This window comes from Sapajus apella, unplaced genomic scaffold (genome assembly GCF_009761245.1).
Source record: "Sapajus apella isolate SASKATOON/1434 unplaced genomic scaffold, GSC_monkey_1.0 scaffold106, whole genome shotgun sequence".
NCBI lineage: Eukaryota > Metazoa > Chordata > Mammalia > Primates > Cebidae > Sapajus > Sapajus apella.
This window is the reverse complement of record NW_022437046.1, coordinates 2,014,046-2,040,890: the sequence shown is the minus strand read 5'-3', so window position 1 is coordinate 2,040,890 and position 26,845 is coordinate 2,014,046. Positions and strand designations below refer to the sequence as shown.

The window sequence follows — 26,845 nt, the reverse complement described above, 5'->3', positions numbered from 1 at the left end:
ATTTATTTTGTCACCTAATATATGGTCTGTGCTTGAGAATGATCCATGTGCTGAGGATCAAAACAATTGAAATAATAGCACATATCTTCTCTGATCACAATGGAATAAAACTAGAAATCAATAACAATAATTTTGGAAACAATAGAACCACATGAAAATTAAATAATATGCTCCTCAATGACTAGCCAGTTAATGAAGAAATTAAGGAGGAAATTGAAAAATTTATTAAAACAAATGATAATGGAAACATGACATACCAAAACCCTTGGGGTACGACAAAAGCAGTACTAAATTGGAAGTTTATAGCTATAAGTACCTACATCAAAAAAGAAAAAAATCTTCATATAGATAATCAAATGATGTACCTTATACAGCTAAAAGAGCAAGAGCAGGCCGGGCGTGGTGGCTCAAGCCTGTAATCCCACCACTTTGGGAAGCCGAGGCGGGTGGATCATGAGGTCAAGAGATCGAGACCATCCTGGTCAACATGGTGAAACCCCGTCTCTACTAAAACTACAAAAAATTAGCTGGGCATGGTGGCGCGTGCCTGTAATCCCAGCTACTCAGGAGGCTGAGGCAGGAGAATTGCCTGAACCCAGGAGGCGGAGGTTGCGGTGAGCCGAGATCCCCCCATTCCCCTCCAGGGTAAAAAAAAAAAAAACCCCCCCAAAAAAAAAAAAAAAAAAAAAAAAAAAAGAAAAGCAAGAGCAAACCAAACCCAAAATTAGTAGACTAAAAGAAACAATGAAGATCAGAGCAGAAATAAAATTGAAATGAAGAAAACAATACAAAATATCAACAAAGGGAAAAGTTGATTTTTTGAAAAGATAACACAAAACTTAGACTCAGGAAAAAAATAGAAAAGACTCAAATAAAATTAAGATGAAAAAGGAGACATTACAACAAATACTACAAAAATTAAAAGGATTATTTGTGGGTACTATGAACAACTATATACCAATAAATTGAAAAATCTAGAAGGAATGCATAATTCATAGACACATACAACTTATCAAGATTGAACCATGAAGAAATCTTGAACCTGAACAGACCAGTAACAAGTAACGAGATTGAAGCCGTGATAAAATGTCTCCTAGCAAAGCCAAGCTCAGGACCCAATGGCTTTGCTGCAGAATTCCACCAAACACTTAAAGAAGAACTGTTACCAGACCTGTCAAACTATTCTGAAAAATAGAGGGGAGAATATTCCAAAACTCATTCTGTGAGGCCAGTAGAACCCTGATACCAAAACCAAAGACTCATCAAAAAAAGAAAACTACAGGCCAGTATTCTTGATGAATACTGATACAAAAATCCACAAAATATTAGCAAACTGAATTCAGTAATACATTAAAACCATTCATCATGATCAAATGAGATATGTCCCAGGGATGCAAGGATGGCTCAAAATATGCAGATCAACCAGTGTGATACATCATATCAAGAATGAAAAGCCATATTATCATTTCAATTGATGCTCAAAAAGCATTTAATAAAATTTAATATCCCTTCATGGTAAAAACTGTCAATAAAGTGAGTACAGAAGGAACATACTGCAACACAATAAAAGCATATAAGACAGACCCACAGTTAGTATCACACTGAATGGGAAAAACTGAAAGTCTTTCCTCTAAGATCTGGAACATGGCAAGGAGGCCTACTGTCACTGCTGTTGTTCAATGTAATACTGGAAGTCCTAACAAGAGCAATCAGACAAGAGAAAGAAAGAGCATCCAAAGTGGAAAGGAAAAAGTCAAATTATCTTCATTTGCAGATTATTTGGTTTTATATTTGGGGAAACATAAAGACTCCACTAAAAAATCATTAAATTCAGTAAGTTTGCAGGATATGAAATCAATATACAAAAATCAGTAACATTTCTATATGCCAACAGTGAACAATCTGAAAAAGAAATCAGGAAAGTAATCCCATTTACAGTAGCTACAAATAAAATGCCTAGGAATTAACCTAACCAACAAAGTGAAAGATCTCTGTAATGAAAAATATAAAACATTGATGAAAGAAATTGAAGAGGACACAAACAAATGAAAAGATATTCCATGTTCATGGATTGAGAGAATCAATATTGTTAAAATATCTATAGTTTCTATAGCAATCTACAGATTCAATACAGTCCATATCAAAATACCAATGACGTTCTTCACAGAAATAGAAAAAGCAATTCTAAAATTTATATGAAACTTCAGAAGACCCAGGATAGCTAGCCAAAGCAATCCTGAGCAAAAAGAACAAAATTGGAGAAATCACATTACCTGACTTCAAATTATTCTACAAACAGCATGGTACTGGCATAAAAACAGACACATAGGCCATTGGAACAGAATAGAGAACCCAGAAACAAATACATACATCTACAGTGAACTCATTTTTGACAAAGATGTGAAGAACATACATTGGGGAAAGGACAGTCTCTTCAATAAATGGTGCTGGAAAATCTGAATATCCATATGCAGAAAAATGAAACTAGACCCATGTCTCTTGCCATATATAAAAACCAAATTAAATTGTGTTAAAGACTTAAATCTAAGATCTCCATCTATGAAACTGCTAAAAGAAAACATTGGGGAAACTATTCATGACATTGGACTGGGCAAAGATTTCTTGAGTAATACTCCACAAGCACAGGCAACCTTAAAAGTGAACAATGGCATCACATCAAGTAGAAAAGCTTATGTACAGCAGAGGAAACAATCAACAAAGTGAAGAGACAATCCACAGAATGGGAGAAAATGTTTGCACACTGTTCATTTTACCAGGGATTAATAAGCAGAGTAGGTAATGAGTTTAAACAACTTCATAGGAAAAGATCATGAAGTTGCTTGAATTTTAGTCTGATTAAGAAATGGGCAAAAGATCTGAATAGACATTTTTCTTTTTTTTTTTTTTATTTTTTTTTTGAGATGGAGTTTCGCTCTTATTACCCAGTCTGGAGTGCAATGGCACGATCTCGGCTCACCGCAACCTCCGCCTCCCAGGTTCAGGCAATTCTCCTGCCCCAGCCTCCTGAGTAGCTGGGATTACAGGCACGCACCACCATGCCCAGCTAATGTTTTTGTACTTTTAGTAGAGACGGGGTTTCACCATGTTGACCAGGATGGTCTCGATCTCTTGACCTCGTGATCCACCCGCCTCGGCCTCCCAAAGTGCTGGGATTACAGGCTTGAGCCACCGCGCCCAGCCTGAATAGACATTTTTCAAAAGAAATAATTGACAAACAGGCATATGAACAGGTGCAGCGTCATTGATTATCAGAGAAATGCCAATCAAAACTACAATGAGATGTCACCCCAGTTCAAATGACTTTTATGCAAAAGACAGGCAGTCACAAACACTGGCAAGGATGTGGAGAAAAGGGGACCCCCCCAGTTCAAATGGCTTTTATCCAAAAGACAGGCAGTAACAAACACTGGCAAGGATGTGGAGAAAAGGGAACCCTCATACTGTGTTGGTGGGAATGTAAATTAGTACCACAACTATGGAGAATAGTTTGGAGGTTACTCAGAAAACTAAAGACAACACTTGCCATACAATCCAGCAATCACTGTGTTGGGTATATATCCAAAAGATACCCAGGTTGATTGCAGCACTGTTCATAGTAGCCAAGATTTGGAAGCAACTGAAGTGTCCATCAGCAGATGAATGGATAAAGAAAACATGGTACATATACACAATGGAGTACTGTTCAGTCATAAAAAAGAATGAGATTCTGTCCTTTGCAACAACGTGGATGAAACTGGAGATCATTATGTTAAAGTGTAATAAGCCAGACACAGAAAAGGTAAAATTTTCTGTGTTGTCACATATTTGTAGGAGCTAAAAAGGAGAAACTTTAAACTCATGGAGCTGGAGAGTAGAAGGAAGGTTACAGGAGCCTGGGAAGGGTTGTGAGGGTATGTGTTTGTGGGAAGTGGGAATGGTTAATTAGAATAAGAAAGAGTATTTGATAGCACAACAGCGTGACAGTTGGATTGTTTAAGCTTAAATAAATGCTTGAAGTGATGGATACCCCATTTACTCTAATGTGATTATTATGCATTGCATGCCTATATCAAAATATCTCATGTCCTCATGTATATACACCTAGTGTGTACCCACAAAAATTAAAAATAAAAAAATTTGGCCAGGTGCGGTAGCTCATGCCTGTAATCTCAGCACTTTGGGAGGCTGAGTTGGGTAGATGACTTAAGGCCAGGAGTTTGAGACCAGCCTGGCCAACATAACGAAACCCCGCCTCTACTAAAAATATAAAAATTAGCTGGGCATGGTGGTGCATGCCTGTAATCCCAGCTACTAGGGAGGCTGAGGCACAAGAATTGCTTGAACCTGGGAGGTGAAGGTTGCAGCGAGCTGAGATGGCACCACTGCCCTCCAGCCTGGATGACAGAGTGAGACTCTGTCTCAAAAAAGAAAAAAATATATATTTTTTAAGTTAATGGAAAATTAAAATCACCCAGTAGTCCTGTTATCTAGAGATGATTACTGCTTAATGTATATTGCTGTTTATTACATTTTAAATGTAATATCTGGAGATAACAGATAAGTAAACTGCATTCTCATTTCATCTTTGCTTTTTATAAACTCTATAAGCTTTAAGTAATGTCCATAAAGCAAGTGTTTACCAAAGTGAACTTCTGAGACTTAAGTGCGTATTCCAATATAAATAATTTTATTTTTAAGGAATTATTACTAAGCATCTTTAAGAATAGCTCTTCCAATTAAAAAAAAATAGAAATGTAAAGTGGGCTGTAAAAAGTTGAGTCCTGGATATCAGGTGGTGGAGTTTTAATTTTCCACAATACAGATATGTGTTGCTTAATGTCAGGGTTATGTTCTGAGAAATGCATTTCAAGGCAATTTCATCCTTGTACCAACCTCATAGAATGTACTTACACAAACTTAGGAGTGCATAGCCCTACTGCACATGGAGGCTGTGGTCTGTTGTTCCTAGGCAACAAACCTGTCCAGCATGTTACTCTAATGAGTACTATAGGCAGTTGTGATACAATGGTAAGTTTTTGCATATCTGAACATAGAAAGAGTATAACATAAATATGGTATTATAATTTTTGGGGACCCCTCTTTTATGTATGGTCCATTATTAATGGAAATATCATGTTACTGTGCTTATTTATCAGTAAGTTTTGTGACCCTGCAATAATGTTAAATTCTTATGCACTGTTTTGCTTAAAATTGTAGTATTCTGGCATATTGCAGGTATTCTTTAACTTCCAGAACAGTTTACACTTAAGGGTTCTTTAACAAGGAGAATACTGATTTAAGAGCCTAACTGGAGGAAATCGTTGTTTCTTTTTTCTTTTCTTTTTTTTTTTTTTGTTTTTTTGGAGACAGGGTCTCACTCTGTCACCCAGGCTGGAGTGTAGTGGTGCCATCACAGCTCACTGCAGCCTTAACTTCTTGGGTTTAAGTAATCCTCCCACCTCAGCCTCCCGAGTAGTTAGGGATACAGGTTTATGCCACCATGTCCAGCTAATTTTTGTTCTTTTTGTAGAGATAGATTCCCACTATGTTGCCCAGGCTGGTCTCGAACTCCTTGGCTAAAGCAGTCCTTCTGCCTTGGCTTCCCAAAGTGTTGGGATTACAAATGTGAGCCACTGCACCTGGCCTCGTTTGTTTTTTGTTTCTCCCCTGAACTCCTCCGAGGTCCTATAAGGGAAATTTCAAGATTTTGTAGAATTATTAATTTGTTTCTGGCTTTAGTTACTTTTTCTGTGAACCACAGATGTTCTCCACATAATTTCTAATGTTCCTCCCAGTTCTCTGGTACTATGATTCTAAATAATTCTAGAAATCCTTGGATGCAAATATTAGCTTGTATAGAGGCCTGTGAAGATAGAGGCCCGGCTTCTACCAGGTATCTTCTATAGTTATCTTATTTACCAGATACTTTGTCAGATTTATTAGAGTCCTAAAATATAATGCTTTTTCTTCATTCAGACTTAATAGATTCAAATATTATGGTTAATTCTGCCATAGACCATTTATTCAAATATTTTTAAATCTAATTTTTTGTATGATTGTGTAAACCTTAAAAATAGTATAATTCGAATTTATTAACATAATTACATAATACGCCTATTGTGAGTTTTTGTACCACATATTTATAGCCTAATAATAAACATTTATTGACTTCTTTACATTTTTCAAAAGACTTTTATATCCATTTATTTTACTTAATCTTCAGAACAACCTACTAAGATAAGCATATTTTGTAGATGTAAAAATTGAGGCTCAAAGTGGTAAAATACTTATCCAGTGTTAGGATTAGAAAGATTTCAGTCTTACTATTTCTTCTCTATTCCCTTTTCACTTCCCAAGTGTATCTTTGTTTTGGAGTTCTTCCTTAGGAAAGTAGTGTTACCAAATAAAGAGCCTGGTAGATTCTGGAGCATGGTGGTGTCTTATATAGAGGGTGTACTGTAGACAGTGGAAGGGAAGGTGATAAAGTAGGGAGCTAATGTAAATGATTATTATCCTATTTCATTGTCCTTATTTTCTTTATCTTTGGCTTCATTTTCATCACCACCTTTGATAGGACATTATTGTGGAAAGAGTCTTAGATGAAATTAGTTCTAGGCTCTTTTCCTAAGTTTTACCCCTACCTAACCAGAGCTACTTAGTAGCAATTTATGTGTGTCTTTTAATTGCCCTGATTTGTGCTTTCCTCATTTGTGGAATGGAAATAACCTATTCTGGTTACCGTATAGAGTTGTTGTAAAGTCAGATAGGATAAGATGGGAAAGGACTTTGAAAACTTGAAGTACTTTACTAACGGGGATTATTGTTTTTATGTGACAGCCTCTTTGCCTTGGTCTGTTGCTAGGCTGCTTTGAAATAAATGCATTCATTTAAATGTATGAAACTATATTGTATAATATAGAATTTCACTATATGGTACTGTAGTTCTCTTGTTTAAATTAGTAAAGTTGGCCGGGTGTGGTGGCTCACACCTGTAATCCCAGCCCTTTGGGAGACCAGATCACTTGAGGTCAGGAGTTTGAGACCAGCCTGGTCAACATGGGGAATCCCCATCTCTACTAAAAATAGAAAAATTAGCTGGGTCTGGTGGCACACACCTGTAGTCCCAGCTACTTGGGAGGCTGAGGCAGGAGTATTGCTTGAACCTGGGAGGCGAAGGTTGCAGTGAGATGAGATTGAACCACTGCGCTTCAGCCTGGGTGACAGTAGACTCCGTCTCAAAAATAAGTAAGTAAGTAACATTTTGGCCAGGTGTGGTGGCTAATGCCTATAATCCCAGCATGTTGGGAGGCCAGATCACTTGAGGTAAGGAGTTTGAGACCAGCCTGGCCAACATGGAGAAACCTTGTCTCTACTGAAAATATAAAAATTAGCTGGACGTGGTGGTATGCGTCTGTAATCCCAGCTACTCGGGAGGAGGCTGAGGCAGGAGAATCGCCTGAACCAGGGAGATGGAGGTTGCAGTGAGATGAGATCGTGCCACTGCACTCCAGCCTTGGCAACAGAGTGAGACTCTCGCTTAATAAATAAATAAGTAAAGTTTGTACCATCTTTTCTGTTTAGGAGAAGCAGAGTAAATGATACTATATGTGCTATTTAATTGTATCAGTTGCAGTATACATAGTGTTTCTCATTAATGCCAAGTGGCAGGCCAAGTGAGCAGGACTGGAATTACACTGTTAGCAACTATATGATAGCTTGCATTTAAAATGAGTTCCATGCATAATGGGGAAGGCCGACTTTCAGGGCCTTGGGAACTGTTTAAAGGGTTTAATAACAGAAAACATTTATCTGTATTTTTGTATTAGTATTTGCAACAGGAGTATTTATTAGAATGTTAGGCACCTTGTTTCAGACATCACAAAAGTAAGGGATACAGGAGTGCTTTTAAAAAATTTAAAGACTGTTGTAAAACTTCTCTGGGGGAGGGTTTGCTTGGTTCTTGGGGCTTTTAGAAGAATACTATATCAAGTTAATGTGGCTCGTTATAATTAGATTTAATGAAAATTTACATAAGTTTAAAACGATATGAGAAATGCTTATTGACAGTTCTCTTCTCCTTTTTTTTTCTTGAAAGTACATATATTTTTTCACTTGGCAGTAATAGTATCTGTATTTTATGTGTAGGTTTTATATAGGTTCATTTTAGTTTAATTGAACTTCTCTGTGTTAGCATAAAGCTACTGCTTGGGGCTACAAACATGTATGGGAAAGACAGACATAATTGTAGATACATTCAATGTAATAAAATGTAATATAGTTAGCAATAAGACAGATATGTGCTTTGGAAGTGCAGAGGGCAGATACTTGGCTCTGCCTTGGATTCAGGTGATGATTTTTGAAAGAGAAGATACCTAAACTAAGTCTAATTAAATCTTAAAAAATGAAAGCAGGTTAAGTTTTCAGAAACAATGAATTTTTTTTTTTTTCATTTCAGTGTTTTGCAGGTTCTGAAGTAGTAGTGCTGAAAATGATAATATTAATACTTGTAATTTGGGATTTACAACTTTTATTATGCTTTATTTTTTCTTAACCTTACTGAGACATAATTTACATACAATAAATCCATCTACTTTAAGTGGAAAGAATTTGAACATTTCAGTAATTGTATGTATTTAACACCACTAGACTCAATATATAGAACATTTCCATTTCTGTCTTCCTAAAAAGTTTTCTTGTGCCCTTTGATGCTTCAGCTTCAAATAACTGCTGATTTACTTTCTGTGATTGTAGTTCTGTTTACTAGAATTTCATATAAATGGAATCGTACAGTAGATACACTTATGTTTGACATCTACTTAATAGTGTAATTTGCTTTTTTAGTGTAACGTTTTTGAGATTCATCCATGTTGTGTATGTTAATATTTAATTTTCTTTTTTATTGCTAAATAGTTTTCCTTAATAAAAGTATGTCTTAGTCTACTCTGTGCTGCTATAACAGAATACCTGAGACTTGATAATTTATAAAGAACAAAAATTTATTGGCTTATAGTTCTGTAGGCTGGGAAGTCCAAAATCAAGGCACTAGCATTTGTTGAACCTCTTGATGCATTATCACATGGTGGAAAGGCAGAAGGGCAAAAAGAGAGAGAAGGGGGCTGAACTCACCCTTTTATAATGACATTAATCTCACCTATGAGGGTAGAACCCTAATGGCGTAATCATCTCTTAAAAGTCTCACCTTGCCGGGTGCGGTGGCTCAAGCCTGTAATCCCAGCACTTTGGGAGGCCGAGGTGGGTGGATCACGAGGTCAAGAGATCGAGACCATTCTGGTCAACATGGTGAAACCCCGTCTCCACTAAAAATACAAAAAATCAGCTGGGCATGGTGGCACGTGCCTGTAATCCCAGCTACTCAGGAGGCTGAGGCAGGAGAATTGCCTGAACCCAGGAGGCGGAGGTTGCGGTGAGCCGAGATCGCGCCATTGCACTCCAGCCTGGGTAACGAGCAAAACTCCATCTCAAAAAAAAAAAAAAAAAAAGACAACAAACGTCTCACCTTGTAATACTGTTATAATGGCAAACTTCAACAGTTTTAGAGGGGATGAGATTTAGAGGGGATGTTCAAACCATGGCAGAGTACACCTGCAATTTGTTTATTCATTCATCAGTTGGTGGATGTTTCATTTCACTGCTTTCAGTTTTTGGCTATTATAAATAATTCTACTGTAATCATTTGTGTATGGGTCCATATGTGGACATATGTTTTTATTTCTCTTGGATAAATACTTAGGTGTGTAATTGTAGGGTCCTTTGACAAATGTGTGTTAAAAAAAATACTGCCAAAAATTTCCCTGAAGTATTTATACCATTTAGCATTGCTCCTAGCAGTGTATGAGCATTTTAGTTGTACCAAATGCTTATCAGCACTTGGTATTTTTAGTTTTCTTAACTTTAGTTATTCTAGTGGGTGTTCAGTGGTATCTCATTTTAATTTGCATTTTCCTGATGACCAGAGATGTTAAGCATCATTTCATTGTTACTGTTATTTGGACAGGTTTTTAGTGAAGTGCTGATTCAAATCTTTTGTTCATATTTAAAAATATGGTCTTCAGCCTGATAGCCTTCAAACTTGAATTGTAGCATCGGATTTTCTCAGGGTCTCCAGCTGCTGGCCTACCCTGCAGATTTTGGACTTGCCAGCCTTCATAATCTTGTGAGCCAGTTCCTTGAAAGCAAATTTGTTTCTATACATAGAAACATTATATTAGTTCTGTTTTTCTGGAGAACCCTACTAATACATTGGCCTTTGGTAACTGGCTTCTTGTACATTGTATAGTGTTTTTCAAGTTCATCTATGTTGGCATAGGTATCAGTGAGTTTTTTGTTTGTTTGTTTGGGGAGTGTGGTGGCTCACACCTATAATCCCAGCACTTTGGGAGGCCAAGGTGGGAGGATCGTTTGAAGTCAAGAGTTGGAGACTACCCTGGGCAACATCCCTATCTCTACAAAAAATAAAAAAATTAGCTGGGCATGGTGGTGTACACCTGTAGTCCCAGCTACTCCGGAGGCTGAGGTGGGAGGATCTTGAGCCCAGGAGGTGAAGGCTACAGTGAACGATGATCAGAGTGAGACCCTGTCTCTAAAACAACAACAAAAGTACAGCCTTCACCTCCCTCAGTAGTTCCCACCTCAGTACAGAGTTATCACTCCTTTCTCTGAACTTATAATTTAGTGATATAGCCTAACATTCTACAGATGAATAAACAAATCTAGCACTTGTCTGATTTGTCCAAAGTTGCCCTTATGCAGTTTATTTTCTGTCAACTGAGATGGCATTTATCTGCTATTTTATGTGGTTTTTCTATGAATAAATGTCATGTTTCTCCTTCAGGACAGAACTAAACCTCAGGGTTCTTTGAAACCTCAATTATCTCAAATATTGCTGGAAACAGTGTTAATGATAATGAGCATCATATTGAGGTAGAGGAACGGGGCTGGTTAGTGGGTACTGGTTTAGGGGTACTTTTTTAAGGAAGCATAAGCATTTTGGACATGCAGAATATTAAGCCCAGAGCTTAGACACTTGGTAAGAAACACTTAAGGGTCTGTGTGAGGAGAGCTCTGAGAAAAGGGTTATCAGACAGAAGCCACATTTCTCAAGAAGGACCTCTAAACAGCATTAAGGAAAAAACATTCCCATACAGAAGCAACTAAAAAAAGAGGGATACCCAATATTTGGGAAAGAGAAAGGAATGATAATAGCACCAGATTTAGAGTTAGACACCCAATAGATTCAAATTTCAACATTACCACGAAGCTTCATTGCCTTGGCACATTATTTAACTTTTCTGTGCCTCAGTTTTCACATTTCTGCCTACCTAAGGACTGTCGTGGGAAGATTAAATAAAATGTGTGTAGACTGGGTGTGGTGGCTCACGCTTGTAATCCCAGCAGTTTGAGATGCTGAGGCGGGCGGATCACCTGAGGTCGGGAATTCAAGACCAGCCTGACCAACATGGGGAAACCCTGTCTATACTAAAAATACAAAATTAGCCGGGCATGGTGGCGCATGCCTTTAGTCCCAGCTACTCGGGAGGCTGAGGCAGGAGAATCACTTGAACCCGGGAGGCAGAGGTTTGCAGTGAGCCGAGATCGCGCCGTTGCACTCCAGCCTGGACAGCATGAGTGAAACTCTGTCTCAAGAAAATCCCCCAAAAAACGTGTAAAGCGCTTAGGTCAATGCCTTCCTCTTAAGGCACTCTTTTCATTGTTATTAATAGGAGAACAGTTTTCTTGGGAAGGGAGGAAGGGTGCGAAGAGGAACAGCCCTTGGTAAATTTTGGTGAAAAGGAGTAGGATTCTGAAACAGGGTGTGTTCACAAAGAGAGCTGGAGTAAGAAGGGTGGTGGGGGCAGCACATGTTTACAGGCGTCACAGCCACAGTAGGAGACTGAAGGGTGGACAGGTGTCAGGCCAAGAACACGCCCTCCAGGGTGCGCGGCCCTCCCTGGAAGATTAGTGCCTAAATGCTATGAGTGCTTTTATTACAAAGGACACATCTTCTGGGGAAACTTAGAGCTCCTGAGTGCTTTTATTACAAAGGACACATCTTCTGGGGAAACTCAGAGCTCCGCGAAAGGCCTCATTAGTTGGGGACGGGGCAGGGCAGAGGTGGGTGCCGACACTCCCCTTGAAGTGACCGAGAGGCTGGTGAAGGAAGATGAGGTGGGAAGAAAATGGTGGCCCCGCCTCTCCCGGTTTTCCTTCTCACTCTTTCTAGTCATAGCTTCGGCTGGAGCGGTCACTCAACGGTAAACTGTGGGAAACAACCTTTTTGGTCTGGCTTGACAGCCCCAACTGACTGAGGGTGCTGAAGAAGCAGGACCGCCAGGGCGGCGAAGCCCGATGCCTGACTACACAGGGGTGCCCGGGGGTGTCAGTGTTTTACTGCTTTGTGACTGAATAATATTCTGTTGTATGTGTACACCACATTTTGTTTATCCATTCATCAGTTGATGCACCTTTAGTTTTATTTTTTTCCCCAGTTTTGGACTGTTATGAGTAATGATGTTATGAGCATTTGTGTGCAGTTTTGTTTTAGCATCTGTTTTCTCTTGAGTATATACCTTGGGGTGGAATTGTTGTGTTACATAGTAATTCAGTGTTTAACTTTTTTAGGAACTGCCAGTCTGTTTTCTATAGCAGGTACATAATTTTATGTTCTCACCAGCAATGCATGAGGGTTCTAATTTCTTCGCATCCTGGCCAGTGCTTATTATTTTCTGTTTTTTGTTTTGTTTTACAGCCACGCTAGTGGGTAGGAAGTAGTACCTCATTGTGTGCTGATTTTTGGAAGCAAGGTCTTGCTACCTTGGTGGCTGGAGTGCAGTGGCACAGTCATAGCTTACTGCAACCTTGAACTTCTGGGCTCAGTGATTTTTCCACCTCAGCCTCCTGAGTAGCTGGGACAATAGGCATGTACCACCACCTCTGGCTAAATAATTTTTTTATTTTGTAGAGATGGTGTCTCACTATGTGGCCCAGGCTGGTCTTAAACTCTGGGGCTTAGGTGATCCTCCTGCTTCGGCTTCCCAAAGTGTTGAGATTACAGGCATAAGCCACTGTACCTGGACTTAAATTTTGATGAAGTCCGTTTTACCTAATTTTTCTTCATTGATTGTGCTTTTGGTTTCTCATCTAGGAATGCATTGCAAAATCTAAGGTCATGAAGAATTGCCCCTGTGCTTTCTTTTAAGAGTTTTGTAGTTTTAGCTGTTACATTTAGGTCTTTGAGCCATTTTAAATTTTATATTTGAAATGAGATAGGGACCCACTTTCATTTTCTGCATGTGGAAATTTTGGTATCTTGGCACCATTTGTTGAAGAGCTTGTTCTTTGCCAATTTAGTGTTCTTGGCACTCTTGTTGAAAATCAGCTGCTCATAGATATTTGGGTTTTTTCTGGACTATCTATTCTAATTAACCATACTGTAAACAAACTAGACCCAATGGATATGTATAGAACACTCCACCCAACAAAGTGTATATTTTTCTCAAGTACACATAAAACATTCTCCATGATAGATCATATGTTAGACTATAAGCAATTACCAGTTAATTTTAAAAGATAAAAATCATACAAAGTATCTTCTTTGCCTGTGGTAGAATGAAGCTAGAAGTAATTTAACAGAAGGAAATGGAAAATACGTAAATTTGTAGAAATTAAACATACTCTTAAAGAATGGGTAGGTCAAAGAAGTCACTAGGGAGATTAACAAATACTTTGAGACAAGTGAGAACAAAAATATACAATACCAAAACTTATGCTGTGAAACTAGTTATTTATTCAGGGAAAACTTACGGCTATAAAAGCCTGTGTTAAAAAAGAAGAAAGATCTCAAGTTAACAGCCTAGCTTTATACCCTAAGAACTAGAAAAAGAGTAAGTTAAGTCCAAGGAAAAAATAATAAAGATTAGATCAGAGAAAAATGATATAGAATGGAAAAATTATTAAAAGAAACAATGAAACTAGGTACTTTGAAAAGATAACAAATTGACAAATCTTAGACTAAAAGAAGAGCTGGGCACCATGGCCCATGTAAATTTAGTCCCAGCTACTTGGAGGCTGAGACAGGAGAGTCGCTTGAACCCAGGAGTTTGAGCTTCTGGGGATAACGTAAAAAGATTATGTCTCTAAAATGGATAGATTGAGAGGGAATAAATATATACAAACAGAAAATACAGTGGGGAAGTGGGGATAAAGATTCTGCCTCTAAAATAGATAGATCGATTGAGAGGGAGTAAATATGTGCAAACAGAAAACAGTGGGGATACTACTACCTTACAGAAACTAAAATGATTATACGAGAATGCCATGAATAATTCTTCTTCAAAAATTAGACAGTTTAAATAAAATAGATAAATCTTAGAAACACACAAATTACTAAAATTGATTACAGGAAAAAATATAAATTCTCAATAAAAAGTGAAAAGATTGAATCAGTAATTAGGAAAAAAAAAACAAAAAAAACCTCACAAGAAATACTAGATGGTTCCGCTAGTGAATTCTGCCAAACAGCTAATGATGAATTAACACCAGTCCTACTAAAACTTTTCCAAAAAACAGAAAAAAGGGAAATGCTCATATTCTGTGAGGCTGTCTTTACCCTTATACCAAAATCAAACAGAGAAACCAGAAGGAAACTACGGATTACTACTTCTTGTGAAGAGAGATGCAAAAAAATACTAGGAAACCTAACAACACATTAAAAGGATTATCCATCATGACCAAGTGAGGTCTATCCCAGGAACGCAAAGGTGGTTCACAATAAATTGGTTGGCTGGCTGGGTATGGTGGCTCACGCCTGTAATCCCAGGGAGCCACCTGGGAGACTGAAACAGATGGATGACTTGAGCTCGTAAGTTCAAGACTAGCCTGGGCAACATGGTGAAACCCCATCCCTACAAAAAATTACAAAAATGAGCCAGGCCTGGTGGTGCATACCTGTAGTTCTAGCTGTTTGGGAGGTTGAGGTGTAAGAATCACCTGAGCCTGGGAGGTCGAGGCTGCAGTGAGCTGAGATTGTTCCACTGTACTTCAGCCTGGATGACCAGAGTGAGACCCTGTCTCAAAAAAAAAAAAAAAAAAAAAAAATCAATGAAATGCATCACATTAATAAGAGGAAGGATAGAATCATGATTATCTCAGTAGAGGCAGAAAAAGCATTTGACAAAATTTAACGCTCTTTCATGATAAAAAGACTCAGAAAACTAGGAATGGAAGGAAACTTCCTTTTTTTTCCCTTTTGTTTTGAGGCAGGGTCTCACTCTGTCCCCCAAGCTGGAGTGTAGTAACACAGTCTAGGCTTGGGAAACATCCTTAACAAAGGCGCATATGACAAGCCCACAGTAACATTATACTCAGTGGTGAAAGACTGAACACTTGCCCTGTAAGTTCAGGAAGAAGACCAGGATGCACCTATTTACCATTGCTATTCTCTTGTGGTTTGACATTCTATAATTCTATCTGGAAGTGGTATTTGCTTTCTTTTTTTTTTTTTGAGATGGAGTCTCGCTCTGTCGCCCAGGCTGGAGTATGCAGTAGTGCAGTCTCGGCTCACTGCAACCTCCGCCTCCCGTGTTCAAGTGATTCTTCTGCCTCAGCCTCCCGAGTAGCTGGGATTACAGGTGCCCACCACCATGCCCAGCTAATTTTTTTGTAGAGACAGGGTTTCACCATGTTGGCCAGACTGGTCTTGAACTCCTGACCTCAGGTGATCCACCTGACTCAGCCTCCCTAAGTGCTGGGATTATAGGCATGAGCCACTGTGCTCGGCCTGCTTTCTTTTTTAAATATAAGAAGCTTAAAAATTCATTTAAAATATTTGGTTACATATTATCTCTTTCATGGCAGCATTTTGCTCATGAGTGTCCTTTGACTACCATGTTTTTTCTGTTCTGTTTTTTCTTCTTTTAAAAATTTTACATTTGTTTAGATCTCCCATTCCTGCTTCCTTTATGGTGATTTATTTCTGAATGAGAGGTTTTTTTTTTTTTCCTATAGCACTTTAGGATATCAGATGTTGGTAGCTCAGGGTTGTGTCTTTCAAATTTACAGTAATTTTTTTTTTTTTTTTTGAGACGGAGTTTCGCTCTTGTTACCCAGGCTGGAGCAATGGCGCGATCTCGGCTCACCGCAACCTCCGCCTCCTGGGTTCAGGCAATTCTCCTGCCTCAGCCTCCTGAGTAGCTGGGACTACAGGCATGCGCCACCATGCCCAGCTAATTTTTTGTATTTTTAGTAGAGACGGGGTTTCACCATGTTGACCAGGATGGTCTCAATCTCTTGACCTCATGATCCACCCGCCTTGGCCTCCCAAAGTGCTGGGATTACAGGCTTGAGTTCAGTAATTTTCTTTGTGAGCAGGTTTTGTGCATAATTAAAAAAAATTATCCTTAGCCAGTCAGTGAAGATTTGCTGCTGCAAGGCTGTTCTTAGTGTAGGCTCTCTCACTATCTTTTTGCCACACCAGCAACTCAGTTTCTGCCAGCGTGGCTTGTTTGTGTGATTCCTTATTTAGTTCTGTTTCCTCTATTTCTTCAAACTATGAACAGGAAAGCTTCCTCTGCCAGCCCTGTTCCCTGCTTTTGTTGTTGCAAATACAGAATTTAAGTTTACTACCTCAGGAAGTATGCTTGTAGAAAGGTACTCCCACTTTGAGTTTTGGAGCTTTGTGGCTTACCCTTCCCCTCTTATTCCAGGTTGTACCTCCTTTTGGCATATCGTTTCCTTACATGTCATACATATGTTTCCTAGTTTTATTGGAGATTATATTTACAGTTGTTTCTTACTCTTTGTTTCTTTTGGGTGATTTCTGACTTTTCTCTGTTTAAGATGAGAAGTACTTAAAATGTATTTTTTGTTAGTGTTTTGCACGTTCATTTACTGAAAATGTTTAAACTCAATTAGAGTTTGTATTTGTAAACTGTAGAATGTGATCTTATTTAGGAAATACTTTAATAGCATTTGCTGTGTGCCAACTTTATCCCAAGTCCTTTATAAATATGTACTTACTTAATCTTCATAATAATCCTATTAGGTAGGTTTTCTTTTTATTTCCATTTTATTGATAGGAAACTGAAGCACAGTCAGGAAAGTTAACTTGCCCAAGATCACCTAATTAGTAAGAAATATGAACACTTCTACTTTTCATTCTAGGGCTGTAGCATTTGTGGGTCTTGGCATCATCTGTTTATATTATATTTAAATGAATTCCTTGAGAACAGGGTCTGTGTTTCATTCATCTTTATATTCTCAGTGCATATTTAGTAGAATAACTGAAATTCAGAAGATATTCAATGGATGTTAGTGAATTAACATTATTTCTTAGGAGCCAAATAATTTGCTTTCTGTCAGACTTACATAGCTTCAGTTGTTCATTCTGCTTGCCTTGTTAAAAGTATTTTTTTGTTTGTATTCTCAGGTCATCATTTTAATGCTGGACAATATATTGAGACTTCCTTCACAGGAATATTTACTGTAATAATACCTTTAAAAGCAGCCACTGTATTCCAGAACAAAATTAAGACATGTCTTCATGAAACAGTTAGCAATTTGCTGATAATAAAAGCACGAGTTCCCTTACACAAATTTGCTGCCCATGCTAAAAATATTTTTATATACTAATATTAGTTATATTTAAGCAGTGTCATTTATAAAATAACAGGGGTCAACTAATGTAGCAAAAATTAAGTGGTCATCTTTTTCATTTGTTTTTATTACTGAGTTTTATTCAATTTAAGAATATGTTACTATTTATCCATGATCCCATTGATGGACACCTGTACTGTTTTTGGCTATTTATGACTAAATATACTATAAATATTTTTGTGCAAGTGTTTTTGTGGGCATGTTTTCGTTGCTCTTGGTATATGACTAGCATTGGAATTGTTATATCAAAATAAAAGTAAGTTTAATTATACAAGACCAGTGTTTTCCCCAAGTGATTGTACCATTTTACATTCCCACCAATAACATGTTGGAGTTTTGTTTTTCTTTATCCTCATTGCTATAGTTCAGTCTTTTTAATTTTTACCATTCTGGTAGATGTGTTTGTCTTTATTATTATTATTTTTTTTGGTATGGGGAGACAGAGTCTGGCTCTGTAGCCTAGGCTGGAGTGCATTGGCATGATCTTGGCTCATTGCAACCTTCACCTCCTGGGTTTAAGTTATTCTTTGCCTCAGTCTCCCGAGTAGCTGGGATTACAGATGTGCACCACCACATCTGGCTAATTTTTGTGTTTTTAGTAGAGATGGGGTTTCACCATGTTGGCCAGGCTGGGCTTGAACTCCTGGCCTCAAGTGATCCATCTGCCTCGGCCTCCCAAAGTGCTGGGATTACAGGCATGAACCACCGTGCCTGGTCCTATCTTTATTCTCAAGATTCATCCATAACCCATCCTCACTACCACCGTTAGTAATTTGAACATTCTTAGGTGTTCTGCTTATCTTGGTGATAAATTTAAATGGGTTCATTACAGCTTTTCAATTCTGACACCAGCTGTAAGTTCGGAAGTTCCTAATACCTCCTTCACTTTGACACCAACTTCAAGGTTGGAGGTCTCCAAGATTACCTTAACTGCTGACATGACTTGCAGTTTTGTGGATCCCAAGACCACCTTCAGATTCAATAATTTGCTAGGACTCTCGGAGCTCACTGAAAGTTTACCCAAGGTTATGATTTATTATAGAAAAAGATTAGAGATTAAAATCAGCTAAGGGAAGAGGTGCATAGGGCAGGGTCTAAGAGAGCTCCAATCAGAGCTTCCCATTGTCCTCTGTGGAATTGTAGTGTTTGCTTCTCCTGCAATGATGTGTGACAACATGCACAGAGTATTGCCAATTAGGACAGCTTACCTGAGTGTTAGTGTGCAGTTTTTATTGTGGTTCAGTCACTTAGACGTGATAGCTACTCATGCAGATGGCCTTAGCCTCCAGCCTCTTCAGAGGTTGGGATGATACTGAGTGACCCAAGGCTCATCATCCCACCCACCCCCAAATAAATCACATTGTTAGCATAGACTATTTGGTGTGGCCCAAGGTCCCAGGTAAACAAAAATTCCACGTGGAAAAGACCACATTTTCTAGAACATGAAAGCATGAGCTTACTGTTAAACTTAGCTGGGGCATGATGTGTGAATGGAAGAGTTTACAGAGATGAAGACACACTAGCAGTCAGGTCCTGATAGCTTGTTATGTCAAGGAATTTAGATTTTTATCCTGAAGGTGATGAGGAGTCATTTCAGAAATGTTAGCAGGAGAATTGCTTGAACAGATTGTTGTAGAAAATTATTCAGATGTAGGGATTTATTTCTTTCTAGATAATATGGAATTTATATTTTTTTCATGTCAGTATATGAATTGATTTAAAATTAATTTTCTTTCCAATTTTAGAAATAAAAGATGATTATTAAAAAAACAGAAGCAGGGTAGAAAATCAGAGTCCCATGTCTCCTTCCCCTAACAATAAAAATTTGGAGCATATTCTTGGAGTGTTCTTCCCCTCCCTATATGTATGTGTTTTCCAGGTGCTTGTGAGTGTATACAGGTGTCTATGTTACATAGAGGTATATATTATTTTTGTTTGTTTTTTTGAGGCACATTCTTGCTCTGTTACCTAGGCTGGAGTGCAGTGACATGATCTCGGTTCACTGTAGCTTCCACCTCCCAGGTAGCTGAGACTACAGGCGTGCACCACCACGCTCAGCTAATTTTTGTATTTTTAGTAGAGATGGGGTTTCACCATGTTGGCCAGGCTGGTCTTGAGCTCCTGATCTCAGGTGATCACCTGCCTCTACCTCCCAAAGTGCTGGGATTACACGTGTGATCCTCCGTGTCTGGCCTATATTAATGTTTTTTAAAATAAAATGAGATCTTGCTTTATAGTTCTACTGAAGCTCTTGGGAAAATGCTGGACAGTGTATTGAGACTTCCTTCACAGTACTTATAATTATCTCATTTATTATTAAATTATTTATGTAATGATTTATTGCCTGTTAGTCCCACTTGATGTCTGTCTCAGTAACTGTTCCATTATCAGTACTTGTATAGTGTCTGATCCATTATTGCCAGTCAGTAAGTGTTGATTGCATCAGTTAATTGAGGACATCTTTCTATACTATTGTATATATAGCTACTGCATTCCTTTAGTGGCCATATAAGATTCTTTTGAATGAATGCAATATAATTTATTTTGGAAGGTTAGTTTTACTTAACTACTAAATTTAAAAAATATGCAGTGGGAATGTAAAATGGTACAGTTGTCATAGAAAAGAGTTTGGCGTTTCCTCAAAAGTTAAACATGGAATAACCATATGACCTACCAGTGCCACTCCTAGATACATACCTAAGAGATTTAAAAACATATCTTTGGTCAGGTGTGGTGGTTCACACCTGTAATCCCAGGACTTTGGCAGGCTGAGGCTGGTGGATCATGAGGTCACTTGAGGTCATGAGTTTGAGACTAGCCTGGCCAACCTGATGAAACCCTGTCTCTATTAAAAAAAAAAAAAAAAAAAAAAAAAAAGCCCGGCATGGTGGCAGGTGCCTGTAATCCCAACTACTTGGGAGGCTGAGGCAGGAGAATTGTTTGAACCTGGGAGGCGGAGGTTGCAGGGAGCTGAGATTGTGCCACTGTACTTTATCCTGAGTGACAGAGCGAGACTCGTGACAGAGTGTGAGCCACCCCACTCGGCCTAAAAATGTATCTTTATGTACAGATTTATACATGAATGTGGATAGCAGCATTATCCATAATACTAAAGATGTGGAAACCTAAGTGTCTATCAATAAATGAATGAATAAACAAATTGTGGCATATCCATAGAATGGACTGTTACTCAGCCATAAAAATAAATGAATATTGATACATACTACTTGGATAAACGTTTAAAATGTATGTATAAATACAACTTGGATAAACCTTAAAAATGCATGCTAAGTGGGCTGGGTGCGGTGGCTCACGCCTGTAATCCCAGAACTCTGGGAGGCCAAGGTGGGTGGATCATCAGGTCAGGAGTTCGAGACCAGCCTGATTAACAAGGTGAAACCCCATCTCTACTAAAAATACAAAAAAAAAAAAAAAAAAAAAAAGTTAGTTGGGCGTGGTGGCGTGCACCTGTAATCCCAGCTACTTGGGAAGCTGAAGTAGGAGAGTTGCTTGAACCCGGGAGGCGGAGATTGCAGTGAGCCGAGATCGTGCCACTGCACTCCAGCCTGGGTGACAGAGTGAGACTCCGTCTCAAAAAAAAAAAGTATGCTAAGTGAAAGAAGTCAGACACAAAAGGTCACATATAATTTCTTTCATGTGAAATATTCAAAATAGGCAAATTTGTAGAGGCAAAAAATTAGATTAGTAGTTGACAGCGGAAGAGAAGAAGGGAGAATGAAGCGTGATTACTTAATGAGTCTGGAGTGTTCTGGGGTGATGAAAAAGTTTGAAATTAGGGAGAGGTAGTGGTTGAACAACGTTGTGAATACACTAAATGTGACTGAATTGTTTACTTTAAAACGGTTGATTGTGTATTATTTGAATTTCCTCTCAAAAAAAATGTGCGTTATACATATGCACTTAGTATACATTCAAATAGTACAAACAGGAATGTAGTAAAACGTCTTCCTTCTACTACTACTGCCGGTTTCTTCATGTGGAGCCCTTATAAGGCTAGTCTCGTGTAGTATTTTAGGGAGTTCTGTCACAGTGATTCCTAAGGGACCCACAGTAGGCATTTTTGCACAGGACAGTTTTTCACATGAGGAAAAGTACTGTAATTATCATAAATATATACGTGTAAACATTTTAATATGAAAATATAGTATATATCATTCTGTACTTGTTTGTGTACTTAACATTAGATCTTCCTGTCAGGTTATCCCAGTACAATTTACTGATAATTCATCTTTTTTCCTTCAGAATTTTCGGTTACTAAATTTCTAGATATGTTTAAGTGTATTCCTAACTTATGTTTTATTATCTCTGTCGGTTTATGTTCTAGTACCAAGCTATTTTAATTACTTTCACTTTAAAATTAATTTTTAACATCTGGTAAAGGGAGGCTTTTAAAAATATTACTCTTTTTTTAGAATTTTTATGGCTGTTTTTACATGCTCATTTTTTCCATATGAACTTTATAATCAGCTTATCTAGTTAAAGAAAAATACTGTACTTTTGGATTAGTGGCAAAGTTTTTCTCAATCTTCCAGGCCTTGGCGACCACTAATTTGCTTTTTGTCTGCCTGACTTACCCATTCTAGACACTTTGTATAAATGAAATTCTAAAATATATGGCCTTTTGCATCTGTTTCCTTTCACTTAGCATAATGTTATTGAGGTTCATCCATATTGTAGCATGTATCAGTACTTCATTCCTTCTTATGGCTGAATAACATTCCATTATGTAAATATACCACATCTTGTTTTACATTCATCAGTTGATGGACTTTGGGGTTGTTTCCACTGTTTGGATATTATGAATAATGCTGCTCTGGACATTCATTTAGCAGTTTTTGTGTGGACATGTGTTTTAAGTTTTCCTGGGTATACATCTGGGAATAGAATTGTTGGATCATATGCTAATGATATGTTTAACCAGTTTGGGAATTCCCAGACTGTTTTCCACAGAACCTGCACCATTTACATTTCCACTAGCACTGTATGAGAGTTCTGATTTCTTTACATGCTTGCCAGTACTTGTTATTATTTGTTTTGTTATACCACCCATTAATATTTTTAAAAAGTTTATGAAAGACATTGATTCAGAATTTTAGCAAATGCCTTTTCATCTTATCTGGAGATTATCAGGTTTCTTTTGCTGTGCTCTCTTGATACATGGTACTTTATAATGAATAGATTTCCAAATGTTTATTATGTGAATTTTCAGTAGTTGCTATCCAAGATTTGTTTTTTTGCTTTGGAACTGGAAATTAGTTAGTAGACAAGTAACTGTTTACTAACAACTAAAAATGCCACTGAGAATATTTAAATTAGTTGATATGCACATCAAGGGTACAAAAGCTATTAGTTCCTTTTTCTTGTGGACTTCATGTGAATGTCCTTATTTTAAAATGAGTTATATATAAACTTAAAAGGGTAATTAATAAATACATAATTTAAATATTTACTTTTATCTTTTGTGAAATATAAAAAAGCCAACCTTCTACAAAATATATGGGTAAGTTTTTTAGATTTTAAGGTGAAAGTATGAGATAGTTCATTTTAATTAGCCTCTTTTGTCTGGTTATTTGTAGTGGGCAGGGAGATAACATTTGGTAGCACTGGTCCTAATTTCTTAGTCCAATTTCAGAAAAAGAACATGAGTATAAAAAATGTGTGTGTACATGTTTATGAATGTGCATTTTTAAAAAAAAGAACTTTATTTTTTCAAACGTTATATGTTTAATAAAATACCAGAAATTATGGAAGGCAAAAGAAGATAGTAAAAAAAGCCTATGATACCATGACCCAGGGAAAACTTTCATTATTGTTTTAGTATACACACACATACACACAAACACACACATTTATATATGTATACATATACTAACATGCATTGCTTAATGATGGGGATACATTCTAAGAAGTGCATCGTTAGGCAATTTTGTCATTGTGTGAACATCATGGAGTACACTTAAACAAACCATAGCCTACTACATACCTAGGCTATGTGGTATAGCCTGTTGCTTCTAGGCTACAAACCTGTGCAGCATGCTACTGTACTGAATACTGTAGGCAGTTGTAACACAATGGTAAGTATTTGTATATCGAAACATATCTATAGAAAAGGTAAAACAAAAATATGCTATGAAAGGTTAAAAAATGGGTTGGACAGTGTGGCTCATGCCTATAATCCTAGTACTTTGGGAGAGCAACGCAGGAGGATTACCTGAGGCCCGGAGTTCAAGACCAGCCTAAGGAACATAGCAAGGAATGGAACAACAACAATTAGCCACACGTGGTGGCATGTGCCTGTTGTCTTAGCTACTTAGGAGGCTGAGGTAAGAGGATCACTTGAACACAGGAGTTCAGAATTAGAATAAGCTATGATTGTGCCACTACTCCAGCCTGGGAGACAGAGACTCTGTCTCTAAAAATTAAAAATTAAGAAGGAAAAAGATGAAAAATGATATTACTCTATAGGGCACTTGCCATGAATGGAGCTTACGGGACTAGAAGTTGCTCTGGGTGAGTCAGTGAGTGGCATGTGAATGTAAAGGCCTAGGACACTAATATATACCACTGCAGACTATTTATTACACTATACACTTAGGTTGCACTAAATTTTCTTAAAAACTTTTTTTTTTTTTTTTTTTTGAGGTGGAGTCTTGCTCTGTCACCCAGGCTAGAGTGCAGTGGCACAATCTCAGCCCACTGCAATCTCCACCTCCCACGTTCAAGCAATTCTCCTGCCTCAGCCTTCTGAGTAGCTGGGACTATCGGCACTCGCCACCAAACCTGCGTAATTTTTGTATTTTTAGTAGAGACAGGGTTTCACCATACTGGCCAGGCTGGTCTCGAACTCCTGGCCTCAAGTGATCCGCCCACCTTGATCTCTCAATGTGCTAGGATTACAGGCATGAGCCATTGCACCCGACTTGATCTTGTAAAATAATGTAAGCATTTGAATCTATAAAATTTCCCCATAGCACTGCTTTTTTTTCATGTTTACATTTTGCCCACACGTAGTTTTCTTTAGTTTCGCCATTTTGCCCTTTAATTCTTTGAACATCTTTAGGACCATTGTTTTAGTGTCTTTGTTTAGTAGTTGCCATCAACTCTTTTTCAGGGACGATTTGTATTGGCTTATTTTCTCCTTTGAATGAACCATACTTTTCTCCTTCCTAGTATGCCTTGTGACTTTTGTTGAAAACTGGACATTTGAATGTAATAAGGTGGTAACTCTGCTCTCATTTGTTTTTTGTTTTTTTCAAACATCAACTTGAACCAGAATACCAGAATTGTGATAACTCTGCAAATCAGATTTTCCTCTTTGTCCAGGGTTTGCTTTTCTTTCTTTTTCTGTTTTTTTTTTTTTTTTTTAACTCTGAGATGGAGTCTCACTCTGTTGCCCAGGCTGGAGTGCAGTGATGTGATCTCGGCTTACTGCAACCTCTCCCTACTGGGTTCAAGTGATTCCCTGCCTCAGCCTCCTTAGTAGCTGGGACTACAGGCATGTGCCACCATGCCCAGCTAATTTTTGTATTTTTAGTAGAGACAAGGTTTTGCCATATTGACCAGGCTGGTCTGGAACTCCTCACCTCAGGTGATCCGCCCACCTTGGCCTTCCAACATCCTGGGATTGCAGGCGTGAGCCACTGCACCGGCCTTTTTTTTTTTTTTTAATAGTTAAAAAGTTTTTAAATGTTGTAGGTAGTCTGTAGTGAGCTGTGCCTGAGGTGTTAACATCAGGTTTTCTGAAGTCTTTTGTGAACCTGCACCTTCCCTTGGGCTTGTGTGGTGACTTTCCAATTTCTTCCTTAAATGTGGTTGCTTTATAATGGTTATTCTTTCAGATCTGGCTCTCAAAAGGGGAAAAAAGAGAAAAATTAAGGGAAAAGGAAAAGACATCAGGGCTTTAAATCCCCTGGAGGTCACTTCAGTCAGAGGGAGAGGAACTTGCATCAATGTTGAGGGAAATGCAACAGCAGTGGTCACCCCCTTTCTTTCTGCACCTCCATGATTAGAAGTAGCAGTCTGAGGTCAGAGCACAGAGCCCCATTAGTTTAAGGTCAGGGTCCTTTTTGCCCACCCCTCCCTGTGGTAGCTATTTGAAAAGTGCTGCAGGAACGTATGCATGACTGCCTATCATGGTTTTAGGGGTGGAAGGTGGTGGCTGCCACTGTGCTAAGAGCTGAAATTGGCCAAAATTAATCATAATTTATCATCCAAGGCTTCCCCTGGATATTGCAAACCATCAGGTGACTCCTAGTTCCAAAATGGTTACATGATTTATTCTGCCAGTGCAATTGTTACTTAGCCTGGGAGTCAGATTCCTGGTGTTTACTAAACTGCCATCTTCCAAGAATCCTCTCTCATTGCTTAACCTTGAATCCATTGAAACTTTAAAAAAAAAAATTAAAAAAAATCATAGTATTTGTTGTATATTGTATTGGTCATTTGAAGCACCCTTAAATAAGCATGAATCTTTAGGTTTAAAGTGAGACTTCTTTTTTTGTTGTTGTTACTTTTAAGTTAAGAAATTAGCTATTTACTCAAAAAATGTAAGATCTTAATCAGTTATATTTTATAAGTTATAATATAAGAAATTAAGTTATATTGGTGAATTTAAATGATTTTTAAGGTCAGAATTTTGATTTCTTGCCTTTTTCTTTATTTCAATGCTTTTTTTTTTCTGCTTCTTACTCTTATGTCTCTGCCCTGGTGCAATGATTTTAAGAGCACCGATTCCTGGGACATAACAGTAAAGTCTTTAAACTCAGGATATTCAAAGTAAATTGTCAGTAGTACCACATTTTGTTGACTCTGCAATGCCTATGTTAATAAGGTAACTGTTATTATATGTACCATTAAGATAGAGGAAAATACTGCCAATCATAATTAAAAGATACATTCTAGTATCATAAATATTAGTATAGGTAAAGGGTGTATTGGCTAGGTGCATTGGCTTATGCCAGTAATCCCAGTGCTTTGGGAGGCCAAAGCAGGAGGATTGCTGTCAGCCCAGGAGTTTGAGACCAGTCTGGGAAATATATCAAGACTCCCTCTCTACAAGAAGTTTTTAAAAATTAGCCACAACAGGTGGTGGTGTGCACCTGTTGTCAGTCCCAGCCACTTAGGAGGTTGAGGTGGAAAGATCTCTTGAGCCCAG

At 38.0% G+C, this 26,845-nt stretch overlaps 1 protein-coding gene across 6 annotated transcripts in view; it reads left to right on the top strand.

The window, feature by feature from the left end:
- The window catches only part of FCHSD2 (FCH and double SH3 domains 2), a 302,687-nt gene that overhangs the window by 39,085 nt on the left and 236,757 nt on the right, over positions 1-26,845 (top strand). The gene's annotated exons all lie outside the window — the stretch shown is intronic.